A 13,195-nucleotide genomic window follows, 5' to 3' on the forward strand; every position below is an offset into this window, starting at 1 on the left:
AGCAAATATAGAGAAGATGAAAAAAGGCCTGTGATCACAGCAGAAGTGATGCTGACTATATGTAGGTTTTTGGACATTAGTTGGCTTCAATTTCAGTTTTGCTGTGTCAGTTCACCCAAATTACAATGAAAAAAGGATTTCCCCTCACTTCTGTGTAGTGTTTCTACATCTAATAATAATAAACTGTAGAGCCGTGAAAAATGTGATCCACAGGCAGGGTAACCGGATGATCGTGGCTGATTTCCTCTCTCGCTCGGCGGAGGAGGGGGAGTTAGCTTGCGGCAGGCAGGCTCCCGGCCTGAGTCGGGCGGTGGGGGTGTGTGGCAGTGGGGTGTGGTTAGTGTGCCGGCTGCTGGGGAGAGACGGGAGTGTTCGGAGGCCAGACAGCTGAGCGGAATCAGGTAATCAGTCACATAATAAATTCATGGTGATGGCCTGGTTCTGTTCTCTTGCAGTAGGCTGGGTCCCAGCAGCGAGGTTGTTCGCGAAGCCACAGCTCAGCCGAGCAGCGGAGCAGCCGAAGCACCTGTCTGTGGAGAACCCTTGTGAATGAAATTAAAAGTCTGTTTGGTGCACGATCTCTCTTCTCCGAACCTCATTCCCTCGACTGTGGATAGGGGTAGTCCACAGATACATTGTTGACAATGGCAAAATGTTTTTCCTTATTGCAATGAAACAACATTTTAAAGCATATTTAATATATGTAGGATGGCATTCCGAACATAAAGTTTACCCTTATTCGTTTTCTATAGGTTTTCTCAGCCCGGGTGATGTCTTCACCACTTTTTTTATTGCTGAAAGTTACCACCTGGGAATTTCCACCATGGCAGGTCAACTGTGTCTTTAAATTGAACTGGCCGACATGGCTGACAAAGACTTATGGGGGGGTCAAAAGCCTGACATTTGAGCTTGAGGCTGTCGCCCATCAGAAGGCCATTCCTGCTTACAAATCACAAATGAAGCGATATTGAAAACCTCCCAAAAAGCTGACAAACTTGTGTGTGAAATGCATACCTGTCAACATTGGAATTTCAAAATAAGGGAAATTATTTTGCCTGACCACCAATGTAAACGTAAACACATAAGGGACGGGTATATACATTCAGGAAATACATGTTTATTTAAAGTATGTATTATTTGTACAGACATGTTTATAAGATTTATGTATTTTATTTGATGAGTTATCATTAATTTATGTGATTATTGATGAGTTGTGTGGCTTTTGTTTCCCCCGACGAGTACTTTCTTGCAATGGCAGAGTCGGGAAACATGTCCGCTACACTGCGACTGAAATCATCGCAGAAGCTGAAGGCTACATTATTTTTGACGCAAAGCATCGACATCTTTCCCTCAGCTTTGGTCACTTGGTCTGCCTCTGACACAGTTCTTGTCACAAATGAAGTCATTGACAGTGTATGTGTTTGTGCCTCTTGGCGTGCTTGTGCTTGGACGATTTTTCTTGCTGGCGAACATCGCTTGTTCCGCCGTGTGCGATGCTAACATCTGAATGGCACACTTTACAAAAAGCACGAGTTTGCCCGACTCTGCTTTTAATAAATAAGGGAAGGTCTCCTCCCATTTGGTACTTACATAAAGTTTTAACTTGTTTGGCAGGTACAACTGCGTCTCCATCTATCTCCCATTCACTGTGACTCTCATCATGTTCTCGTCTCCTTCTGTGTTATTGTTCCTGTTTTCTTCTTCTGTGTGTTTACTGGCGGATAACGTTTTTCAGCTAAAGTTAAACATAATACTGCCATCTGCTCTACCGGAGGCCACTTTACACTTTTTTTAATACCCTATTTTTTTTTTTGAAAGGTTAAAAATACGGGAAAATATTTAAATGGGGGAAAAACGGGATGGAAGTAAAAATACGGGATAATCCCGGGAAAAACAGGAGGGTTGACATGTATGGTGAAACGTGCTATAACATGCTACGGGATGCTATTTCCGACAATTATATAAATATGAAGAAGTATGCATTTGGAGTTCTGTTGATCTTTGGATCAATGTACTTGTGCGATTAGGTTTTTTCAAGCATGAACTATATAATATCCATTACCTCACAGATGAGAGCCTGCAATCTTGTGTAAAGATTACAGCCCTGATGTTGAGAAGATCTGCTGTGTTGTCCAGAAACCAAAATCCCAACACTAATAACTGGTGAGAACGCTATTGTTTAATAGGCAATTTCTTTCCATAAAGTATCTGTTTTAGTAAGTCGTGATTTTGTAAGTGAATTGACTTACCCTTTGCTGATATCGTTGTTCTATGCTCAGGCCAGAGGGTTGATTTTCTGTACGTGACTGAGCAAAGAAGATGATTACCTCGCACTAAACTTTGACTTTAGTCCAAATAAAATGTAAACTTTTTTTACTTTCACTATTTTTCCAAGCTATTAGCTATATGCTTTATTTATTATCAAAGCAGGCTACTTTTTATTGTATTCATTTGCACAAACACAGGCAGGCCTCATAGTAGGCCTGCATAGCTGCTTATAGCCACTGTATTTCAAACAGTAGCCGCTGGTGACTGGCAAAGATTTCTTAAAAACAACCACAGCGGGGTTGGATGGGAATGAACCTTGTGTGCGTAATGTGTCACTAGAAGCCTGTCAGTCTAATGTGGGGGGGGGGCGGCACAGCACCCAGTAAGTTACGCCCGGGGCCACACTGTCCTGTGAGAGCAGCGCGTCTGTGTTGCGGAACCTCTTACGTTTTATTTCAGAGCTCATGTTTACAGGTAACAGTGGGATCATCCTCCATGTCGTGCAGACCATGCGGCAGTTCTTCCTCCATATTGGGATCCCGTCCCGCATCAGACGAGGGACAGCAGCACATCCGGCCACTGCATGACACCATGCTCCCGCCGTGGGTTCAGCCTGGACAACTGAGCATTGCCTGAGGCGGAGCTCTCCATCCACCATGGCGGGGTGCTGCCAATGCAGCACACCCAGTTCATCCATTCTTAGCTTCAGGAATGGTTTATTCCAATCAATTACTCTTTTTTATATTTACTTCCTCTTGTCATAAATAGCCTTTATGGAGCAGCTCCTCTGATTTCAAAGTAGGTAAGTAAGTAAGATTGTACATATAAAGTGCTTCACAGGGAGGAACATACCTATAGTTGAGAGTTGTTGCTTGGACTGGATTAATGTCCAAGACATAACAACTGGAGAGTTAATTGAAATACATTTAAGGAATGCATTGTTTCCTGCAACAGACAGTGCTGTGCTCAATGCCAGAGATACAGGTTGCCCCCCCACTTCCCTTTCTGACTGCCTACTGGAAATCAAATCCTGGTTCTCATCCAACTTTCTCAAACTTAACAGTGATAAAACTGAGGTTCTTCTAGTTGGCTCTAAGTACACTCTGGCCAAAACTGATACATTTTCCCTTACCATTGATAACTCCTCAGTCCCCCCCTCCCCCCAAGTAAAGAGCCTGGGTGTCATTCTCGACAGCACCCTATCTTTTGAAGCTCACACCCAACACCACCGCCATTCTCATCCACGCTCTTGTTACATCCCGTATAGATTATTGCAACTCCATCCTCTCTGGCCTTCCTCACAAATCTCTACGTAAACTCCAACTGGTCCAAAATTCAGCCGCCCGTATCATCACCAGAACTCCTTCCATAGACCATATCACTCCGGTTCTCCAACAACACCATTGGCTCCCAGTTAAATATCGTATTGATTTTAAAATTCTGCTCCTCACCTTCAAGGCCCTACACAATCTTGCACCTTTATACCTCTCTGAACTCCGTCACACCTACACTCCCTCTCGCTCTCTCCGATCTTCCTCTGCATCCCAACTCACTATTCCCTCTGCCCGCCTGATCACCATGGGGCCCACAGCCTTCAGCCACTCTGCCCCCCGTCTCTGGAACTCTCTCCCACTAAACATCCGCAACATCCACTCCCTCCCTGCATTCAGGTCTGATTAAAAACTCATCTTTTTAAATGAGCATATTCTTAATAATTACTCATTTGTTAACTGATTGTTGTTTTTAAGTTTTATTTTTCTCTGTTTTCAGTTTTTGTTTTTTGTTTTGTTTTGTTTTGTTTGTGAATGACTGTCTGACTTTGTTTTGTTGCTTGTTTGTTCCTTGTTTTTAACCTTATGTTCTGTACGGTGTCCTTGAGTGCCATGAAAGGCGCCTATAAAATAAAATGTATTATTATTATTATTATTTTTATTATTATTATTATTATTATTATTATTATTATTATTATTATTATTATTATTATTATTACTTATATTAAACATCGGCTACATGATTATATCACATTTAAAAGTAATTTTGATGTGTTATTTTGTGCTACTGACCTCAAGTGTTCTAGTGGCAGTTTAATGGTACAAAGGATCATAACGGACTGTGGACACAGTCCTTGACAGCAGACAAACACAGTTTCCTTGATAGATGATCAGGTTTGCAGGAAGTAAAAGGTAGGAACGCTGTTGCAGCTAAGCAACAGTGGCAATCTGGCAAATTATAACGATTATTTGTATATTTGTTATACTAGGGAAGCAAATTACTGTTTATTACCAAAACCAATCATTTTCCAAAAGCTATTTAGCCCTCTAACACAAATGTGTAATTTTGAGCTATATAACACGGCTTGACTATTGCAGTTATTGATAAGCAGCTGAGGATGCAGGTGAGAAGGTCAGGTGGTCAGTGGGAGCAGGACACTCAGCAGCGCTGGACAGGTGAGGTATAACAGGGCCTGTCAGAGCAGGAGACAGTCAGTATACATACATGGCAATAAGCAGCTGAGCTGCAAACAGCTGGAGGAACTGGTTTCAGAGGAGGGGTGGATGTGTCACCTTGACAACAGCAGAAAGGACATTAACAACAGTTCTACAAGTTGGTTTGTGCAGACTGAGACACATTCCATTTGTTCCATATTTCAACCCCCTTATGTTATCAGTGCCCTCTGGTGGAGTTCTCTTCTTCTCCTATTGGAGCTCATTGATGCAATGCAGGTTATCATAGACTGTGTAACATGGACGTAGTCACTGTGACGTCACCCATCGGTTTCCGAAGAGTCGCTATGAAGCTCAGAGTGGGCAGCTCCGGCCGTCACCATCTTGGCAGAAAGAAAAAACAAGCAGCTTTTGTTAAGTTCCAGTTGCTTTACTTTTCATTGTGGGTTGGAGATTGTTAATATTCCTGCTTTTAGGTCTTTGGTAAGTTTATTTTAACACCGTTAAACACTGTAGTTGGCTCATGATCTTTCCCATGCTTAATTTGGCTGAACTCTTTAACTCCCCTTCTTCTTCTTGTAAGTTACTATTTGTGCTTTTCAATAAAGCAGTGTTTGTTAAGGATAACATGTAATATAGTTTAAATCTGATTTGCAAACAAACACAGCTTGGTTTTTAATAATAATAACTTAAGATAACACTTTGATACTTCAGGGTGATTATATAATAATGCTTGTAATTTGTGTGTACAAGGGTTCACTATGACACCCCTGCGCTGTAGCATAGGTAATGCAAGGAGCTGTGCCAGAGTTATATATGATATATGGTGATACCTACACGTCCTTTCTAGGTTTGAGGTTTATATTTAATCTGTGGACTAAATTCAATTGTACTCTACAAGAAAACTGACGGAGCTACGGAATGGCTCTTTGAGGCATGTAATTCTGTGAATGTGAATGAGTGTGTGTGGTGTGTGCTGGGCACGTTTATTATGGATCACTTTAATGAAATTTACTCAGTGCTTTTCATCCATTCGCTAACACCCCACCGTTTCCCATCTCTGTCTGTCTTTTGCCCTTTCTACCGACTCTCCTCTATTCTGCTTTCATTTCACACTGCCTCTGAAATGAAAAAGTATAAATTGTTTTTCCTTCTGATCAAAAGGATGAAAGCAGGGATATGCTTGGCTTTGCTGATTACATTAGATGGGAAGTGAATGGAGCTACATAGATTTGGAAATTCCTGAATCGTTTTTCCCTCACAAAATAACATCAGGCATCAGAGTTCAAAGGGACTGATTTCAATGGAGTCTTTGGCTGAAACATTTTTCTATACTGGTGCAATGTTTGTGCTGTCACCCCTGGTTAGAGAGACATACCAGGATATTGTGTTTAAAATAAAAATAGGATCTAGTCCAGTAAGTGTCACACATATTGGGTGTTGTTGTTTGTACATGTTCATTCAATCTATTCAAATAAAACAAATTAAACAAACAAACATTTAGGCATCACAGCACAAATTACTTTAATTAATACATAACTGTAACATCCATCGTCATGGTAGAGTGCAGGCAAATACTAAAAAGGTATATGATGCTGAGAAATGTTTATCAGGTTTGATGGCTTGTACAAGCCAGTGCAATGCTGCAAGGTTTCTGTCTTACCTCAGAAACTCTGGAAGTACGCAGGTATGGATTTTGTTGGGCCACTGTCCCGCAGTGCATCTGGAAATGCCTACTGCTACTGCTGGTCTTGCTGACTATTTATCAAAGTGGATTAAAGTGTGTGCTGTCAGGGAAATGACTGCGCAAGTTAAGCAGGAAAGTTTATCAGTGAAGTGTTGTTGTGCTCATGTCAGACAAAGGTTCGCCCTTTGTGAGTGTCTTGTTTGAGCATGTCCATTTCGACCTCTGTCCACTCCGTCCACTCCAGCCAAACCAACAGACACATTCAGAAAATTTGGCCATGAAAATGATCTCCTTTCAGTTAGAAAATATGGTTCAGGATTCTATATGAAACATATTAGGGGGAACATTTTTTTTTAAACATTGTACCCATCTATAAGCTCTCTCCTCTACCTACACCAACCACAACATAAGGGACTCTTGGATTTGTGAAGGGAGTGGGAAATAAATAAGAGAACTTGGTTGGATGAGCTTAGTGGCTTAGAGGTGGAATATCAAAGCAAGAGTTCAGAAATGTATGAAGGGACAACACCATGTCAGGTCTATTATGTGATAAGCAGTATCTTGAAATCTAGCATTGCAACCATGAAAGATGCAGACTCAAAATATTACAGATGTGTAGTTGAGATCAAAATGAAGGTCGTTCAGGCCATTGCCCCCCTGGCCTGATATTGCGTCCCGGCTGGTGTGATCCCATCACAAGATGGTCTCTGATTTTAGATAGTAGATAGATTACAACATTACAACATGATTGTATTCTACTGAGAGTTGAGCCTGACCTGGTTTGTGTGGTTGAGGGATGAAATGGGATTTAAGAAAGGGTTCTGTGGTAAAAGGACAACTGGTTTGACACTCATTAAAATATGGCTGTACGTAATGTGACTGCATGTTTTTAATGTTGATTGTAAAAATGTGTTAAGTCTTTCTGGAACACCTGACTCTTTTATAAAGTTTAATTGTTGTTCGCTTGTAATTTGTACGCAGTGGTAGGTCTGCCAGAAAGACATTAGAAAATAATGCTTATCTGTTCTGCAGCTTCACAAAGAAGCACAGTAATAAACTAGCATGGAGTGCTCAACTGAAGATAGCTTGGGGTTGTTCATGGTCTTTTTTTTTCCTTACACAAAAAGGACCAGATTGATCATTAATATGTCCACACTACTAAATAACACAATGTGCTGTCAGTCATGCTGGCTCAGTGTGAGCCCTAAACCCACACTGTTTCCCCTGAAGATATTGTATTAGTGAAAACACTGCTCATTTTGAAATTAAAAATAAATGACTGTCTGCTCCATAACAAAAATGCCCAATTTAGCAGATCAGACATTTCTCCATGGTGTGTTTTAATGAACAGGCTTAAACTGGAAGATTTGGACAAGGAGTTTATCATTAATATCTGCTGTACCAAATGTCAAACTTTACATTCAACAAAACATTATTAACTATACAGGAAATAAATTGCCAGTCATTGTCAGGTTTTACTACTTCTGAGTGCTATAATAAGCAAACAAACAAAACTGCCACATCAAGTTTTTTTTTGCCAACAGTGCAGTATGTGAAAACGTAATAAGAAACTGAATGTTAAGAGTTATTAAGTGTTTTGACCTCTCTTCTGAGGTTCTGTGTACATTTACACAAACATAACTCCACCAACAGTGAAGAAGCATTTAAACAACTGTATGCTTATTCAAAGTGAAACACGTATAAAATGCGGTATTATCACATATAGCTTACACATTTAATATACAATAAGATTTAAGATAAACTCAATGTTGTACCTATGTATCTTTTAAATGTGATGTGGCTGAGTAGATAATCCACTTTCTCACAACAGACTAGGGATGTCAGAAATGTAGTAGTTGATACCAATACTAGTGAAATTCCACGATTCTCAATACTGATTCGATACCACGGAAAATAAAAACAATAACTTCCATACATATATAGAATGCAACCTTTATTAATGTTAATAGTTACACCTGTGTTTGACCCATGAAACAAATGAGAATTTGATACGTGTTGGCTTACAGATTGGATAATGAGAAGGAATACCAAAGGCCCATTCATAATGAAGACTGCCTTTATTTAGCTCCAGTGATGCAGTCTCATCAAATGTCACCTTGAAGTACCATGTCCCCCATGCAATAATGGTAGGCATATACATGGCATGACAGAACAAAGTGGAAGAAAAGAGAAAGCATGAGAATTGTATAAAAGTAAGGGCACAGTTTCACAACACAAGATACAAGCTACTGGTCTACTAGAATAACAGTTTAGCATCACTAGAGCTGGGCATGACCTTAAAGCTTCCAACAGTAGGCAAACATTGCAGTTCAAAATATTGTACACTTTTTTTTCCCTTCTTACAACTATTTCTGAGTGGAAGAGCATAGATAGTTCAATGCAGCTTGTAAGAAAACAAATCCAGTCCCGATCACTTCTTTATGGCAATTCAAGGCCAGTTTCTCTTTAACAAGCTTAAGTGCAACTGGGCAAGTCCGCTCCACCGCACATTAAGTGTATTTCTGTTTTCTATTCGTACGGTCACTGGTGAGGCCGGCTGTGATAGGACTGTTTTCCCAATCCAATTATAGGGTTATGAGTTCAACAAGATCGGGTCAGGTAGATTTGGGCTGTCTAGGGAAAAAGCGTGTTTACTCTCAAGTCCACTATTCCTGGATATTGTGGCGCAGTATTATTCTGATCTACTGGGACTAATTGCTCAAGTATGTATATTTAGTGATTAGTTATGTTTTAAATTGGTGCATTGTCAAGATTAGCTGCTTGTCAAAACTAGAAAAGTGCAAATCTCCTCCAGATGCGTCTCCCTCTCCCCAAACAAAAAAGGAGTTGAATCCCACTCTATTGTCCCTCCCCACTTCATTACAGTTAAGTTGGTTAAATAACCCTAACCTATCAAAAAACGGAAATGTATCAATCTTGTATCACGCTTAACTTGGATCATAACATATTGAAACGGATATTGAAAATTAAGCTGTAGATACTTCGGTTCAAAATGAGAGCAAACTTTTCTATGGATGTCAGATTTTGAGCCACAACAAAGGCTACATTTTGGCAATAGACTAGTTGAGGGTTGTTTTTAGCCTCGTCGATTGCCGGATAATGCCTTTTGTACTGAAGCAGTTGTGTTATGGGTACGTCCAGAGGAAACCCAGGCGCAGAACACTAGACTCTAGAAACGGAGTACGTTTAAATAGTTTATTTATGCAATACTCTCCAGTAGGCAGATGGTGAGAGAAAAATGGCAAAGCAGACAGGATTTGAGAGACAAGGTATGCAGTGATCCTGGAAAGAGCAAGACAACAGGTTATACGTAAAATGCAAAGTAAACTCATGATAGCGTCTATACTGAGCGGCCGAGATCTAAGCCACCAGGGTAGTAGAAACAACAATCTGGCAATGAGTGGCTGGAAGACCGAGGTAGATAAACTGTGCTGGGATGAGTTGATTGTAGACAGATGAGCAGATTGGAGTTGATGGGTTGAATGAGATCAGCTGCTGAAGTTTTTGGCTGAGCCCATGCCACATACACACACAAAGAGACAGGGAAAACATGGACAGGAAAACACTAGGGATACAGATGGGACCGTGACAAGTTGATGATCACATACAGCTACTCCCTTCCAGTGGGACTGAGGAGTCAGCAGTCAATGCCGGTATAAAACAGCTAAAATAGGTTTTTCAAAAATTGGTCCTAGAGCATACAGTCATAAATTAGCACAACAAATTACTAGGCCAGTAGTATGCAAGATTAGCCATGGACAGAAAGATAGAAATACACACACACACACACACACACACACACACACACACACACACACACACACACACTTGTCAGTTCATCAGCTTAGACAGTGACAAGTGGCAGCTTCCCGGTGGCAGTGCAGCCAGGAGAGCAGCCCGCCGGGGAGGAGAGAGGCCAAAGAGACTTGAGCTCAGTCAGAAATAGCCCCAGCGCTCGTCCTCGGCGTGATGACGTTTAGTACTCTCATTTAGCTACTTGTTAGCCGTTTTTACAACACATAGAAGCTTCAGAAATTCACGAAAGGCAAATTTTCGCATTTTATGTTTTAGAACAAAATGTTAAAATCTTTTTTTGTTAACCACAGACCCTATTTCAGTCATCTAACCAAAAACAGATTGACTTTGAGACGGGGAAACCGGAAGAGCATGAAAGATAATGCCCTAAATCAATAAAGGCTTGGCTTGAATGGTGACAGACAGCCTCAAAGAGACCTGTGTTTTGGACACATCTCAACTTCTGAACCTTTTCAGGCCTGGCTGATCTGAGCCAATTTTCTATGTGGCTACACCGGAGCAGCTGTGAACACAACACATTGGATGTGTGAATGTGTTTAGCCAGTGGATGAGAGCGCAGCAGTCCCAGCCAGACAACAGGCTGTCAAAGATCTTAGGGGACCAAGGACGGGAGGAAAACCCATTCAATGGCTGCAAACACAGAAGAAGCACTTGGGACAAAGACATTCCTTATATGCCTATCTTAAGGAACTATTTTAATTCGGACAGACTTCTCAGATAATGGGCCTCATTCAACCATGGCCACAACAAACTCCAAACCTTCCATGTTCTCTTATCCATTGTAGTCCTTACATGACCTAACAAGGTACTAAGTTGTCCTCTTTTTCCAATATTGTTTGAATTTTACGTGTTAATATACATGTTCTTTGATAAGCTATTAAAATAATTCTAATTAATTATGGACACTTTATACCAGGGGTGGAGAACCTCCGTCCTCCGGGCCATATACGGCCCGTGAGACCATTTGATCCGGCCCTCGAGGTAATTCGTAAAACACACGCAAGAAAAATCCACTAGAAAAAAAACTAGACGGCAATATTTTAAATGGGTGACTGACTATTTTTCCTGGCCAAGGTCAGGGTCCTTGAACACAACACGAGCGGAACGTGTAATCACGTGGTCACGTCATGTCAAAAAACTTCAATTTTAAACGAGACTGTCATTGACATCAGTGAACGCAGCATGGAGAGTGTAAAACAGAGAAAGCTAGATGCGGAATGTCGCACTTTCCAGGAGAAATTGGACGAACGATGATTTCTTTGTGGAAGTAAAAGGCCAGTGTGTCTAGTTTGTGCGTAGTTGTAGACTAGTTAGTGTGGACGTACTTGCGGTGACTAAAAATAATCTCGAGCGTCATTACTGCACGAAGAATGCCGAACTGCACGGGCTGAAAGGACGAGTGCGTTTGGATAAAGTTAACGCTCTTCGGCGGAGTTTGGCCCAACAAGCAGCTCTCTGCAGAGCGTAACATACAAACATGGAAAGATAGAACAGAACAGACTATTCCACCACTGCTGTGCAATTATCACTGTCATTTACAATACTCACTTTTTATAATTTGTGCAATATTCACTTTATTTTCTATCAACCACTTGGTACTTATATTATTTTTTATTCTATTTAATTATTGTGTACTGCCTTTTTACTTCATATGTTCTTTTTCTGTGACAAAAATGGCCCTTGATAGGAAAAAGGTTCCCCACCCCTGCTTTATACCATATCAGTATATGTGTATATCATGTGTTCTATCTATCCCATTTAAATATTTTCCTGTAATTATCCCGTATATTTAACATAAAAAAAAAAAAAAATAGGCCTAATTAAAAAAAGTGTAAAGTGGCCTCCGGTAGAGCAGATGACAGTATTATGTTTAACATGAGCTGAAAAACGTTATCCGCCAGTAAACACACAGAAGAAGAAAACAGGAACAATAACACAGAAGAAGACGAAAACATATGGATGAGAGTCACAGTGAACGGGAGATAGATGGAGATGCAGTTGTACCTGCCAAACAAGTTAATACTTTATGTAAGTACCTGGCCAAATGAGAGGAGACCTTCCCTTATTTATTAAAAGCAGAGTTGGGCAAACTCGTGCTTTTTGTAAAGTTTGTCATTCAGATGTTAGCATTGCACACGATGGCATAAGCGATGTTCGCCAGCATGAGCAATCGTCCAAGCACAAGCACGCCAAGAGGCACACAAACATACACTGTCAATGACTTCATTTTTGATAAGAACTGTGTCGGAGGCAGACCAAGTGAACAAAGCTGAGGGAAAGATGTCAATACTTTGCGCTAAAAAATTCTCTGTTGATTTCAGTGGCAGTGTAGCGGACATGATGCCCGACTCTGCCATCGCATGAAGAACTTGTCGGGGAAAACACAAGCCACACAACTCATCAATCATCAAATATAACTCAACAAATAAAATACATAAATCTTATAAACATGTCTGTACAAGTAATACATACTTTAAATTAACATGTATTTCCTGAATGTATATACCGGTCCTTATGTGTTTACGTTTACATTGGTGGCTGAGAGCTGTTAAAATAGGGGCGGAGTCTCTCTCTCTCTCTCTCTCTCTCTCTCTCTCTCTCTCTCTCTCTCTCTCTCACTCAGTGCATGCTGGGAGTTTGTGTGTGAGTGAGACTGCTGAGCGTGTGCTTTTTGATTCTTCTTTTTTAATTTAGTGGTGATAGTAAATGGGGAATTTGCCAAGCTCGCTTCCCATGTAGCGTAGAAGAGATAGGTTTAGCTGTGGGGGAAAAGGTTGGACACGGCAGTATAAAGTCACTGGCAGCAGAGAGCTATCCAGTCACGGGAAAGTTGTTTCCCCGGGGAAAAAGAATCTGTCTGGATGTAAGTCTCAGTTACTGAAACATGTAGTGTCTCACCGCAGACAGTTATATATGATACTTAATAACCGGGATGTGGAGCTCAACCTCCCATCCTTCC

Source organism: Cottoperca gobio, chromosome 17 (assembly GCF_900634415.1).
Source record: "Cottoperca gobio chromosome 17, fCotGob3.1, whole genome shotgun sequence".
NCBI classification, from domain to species: Eukaryota; Metazoa; Chordata; class Actinopteri; order Perciformes; family Bovichtidae; genus Cottoperca; species Cottoperca gobio.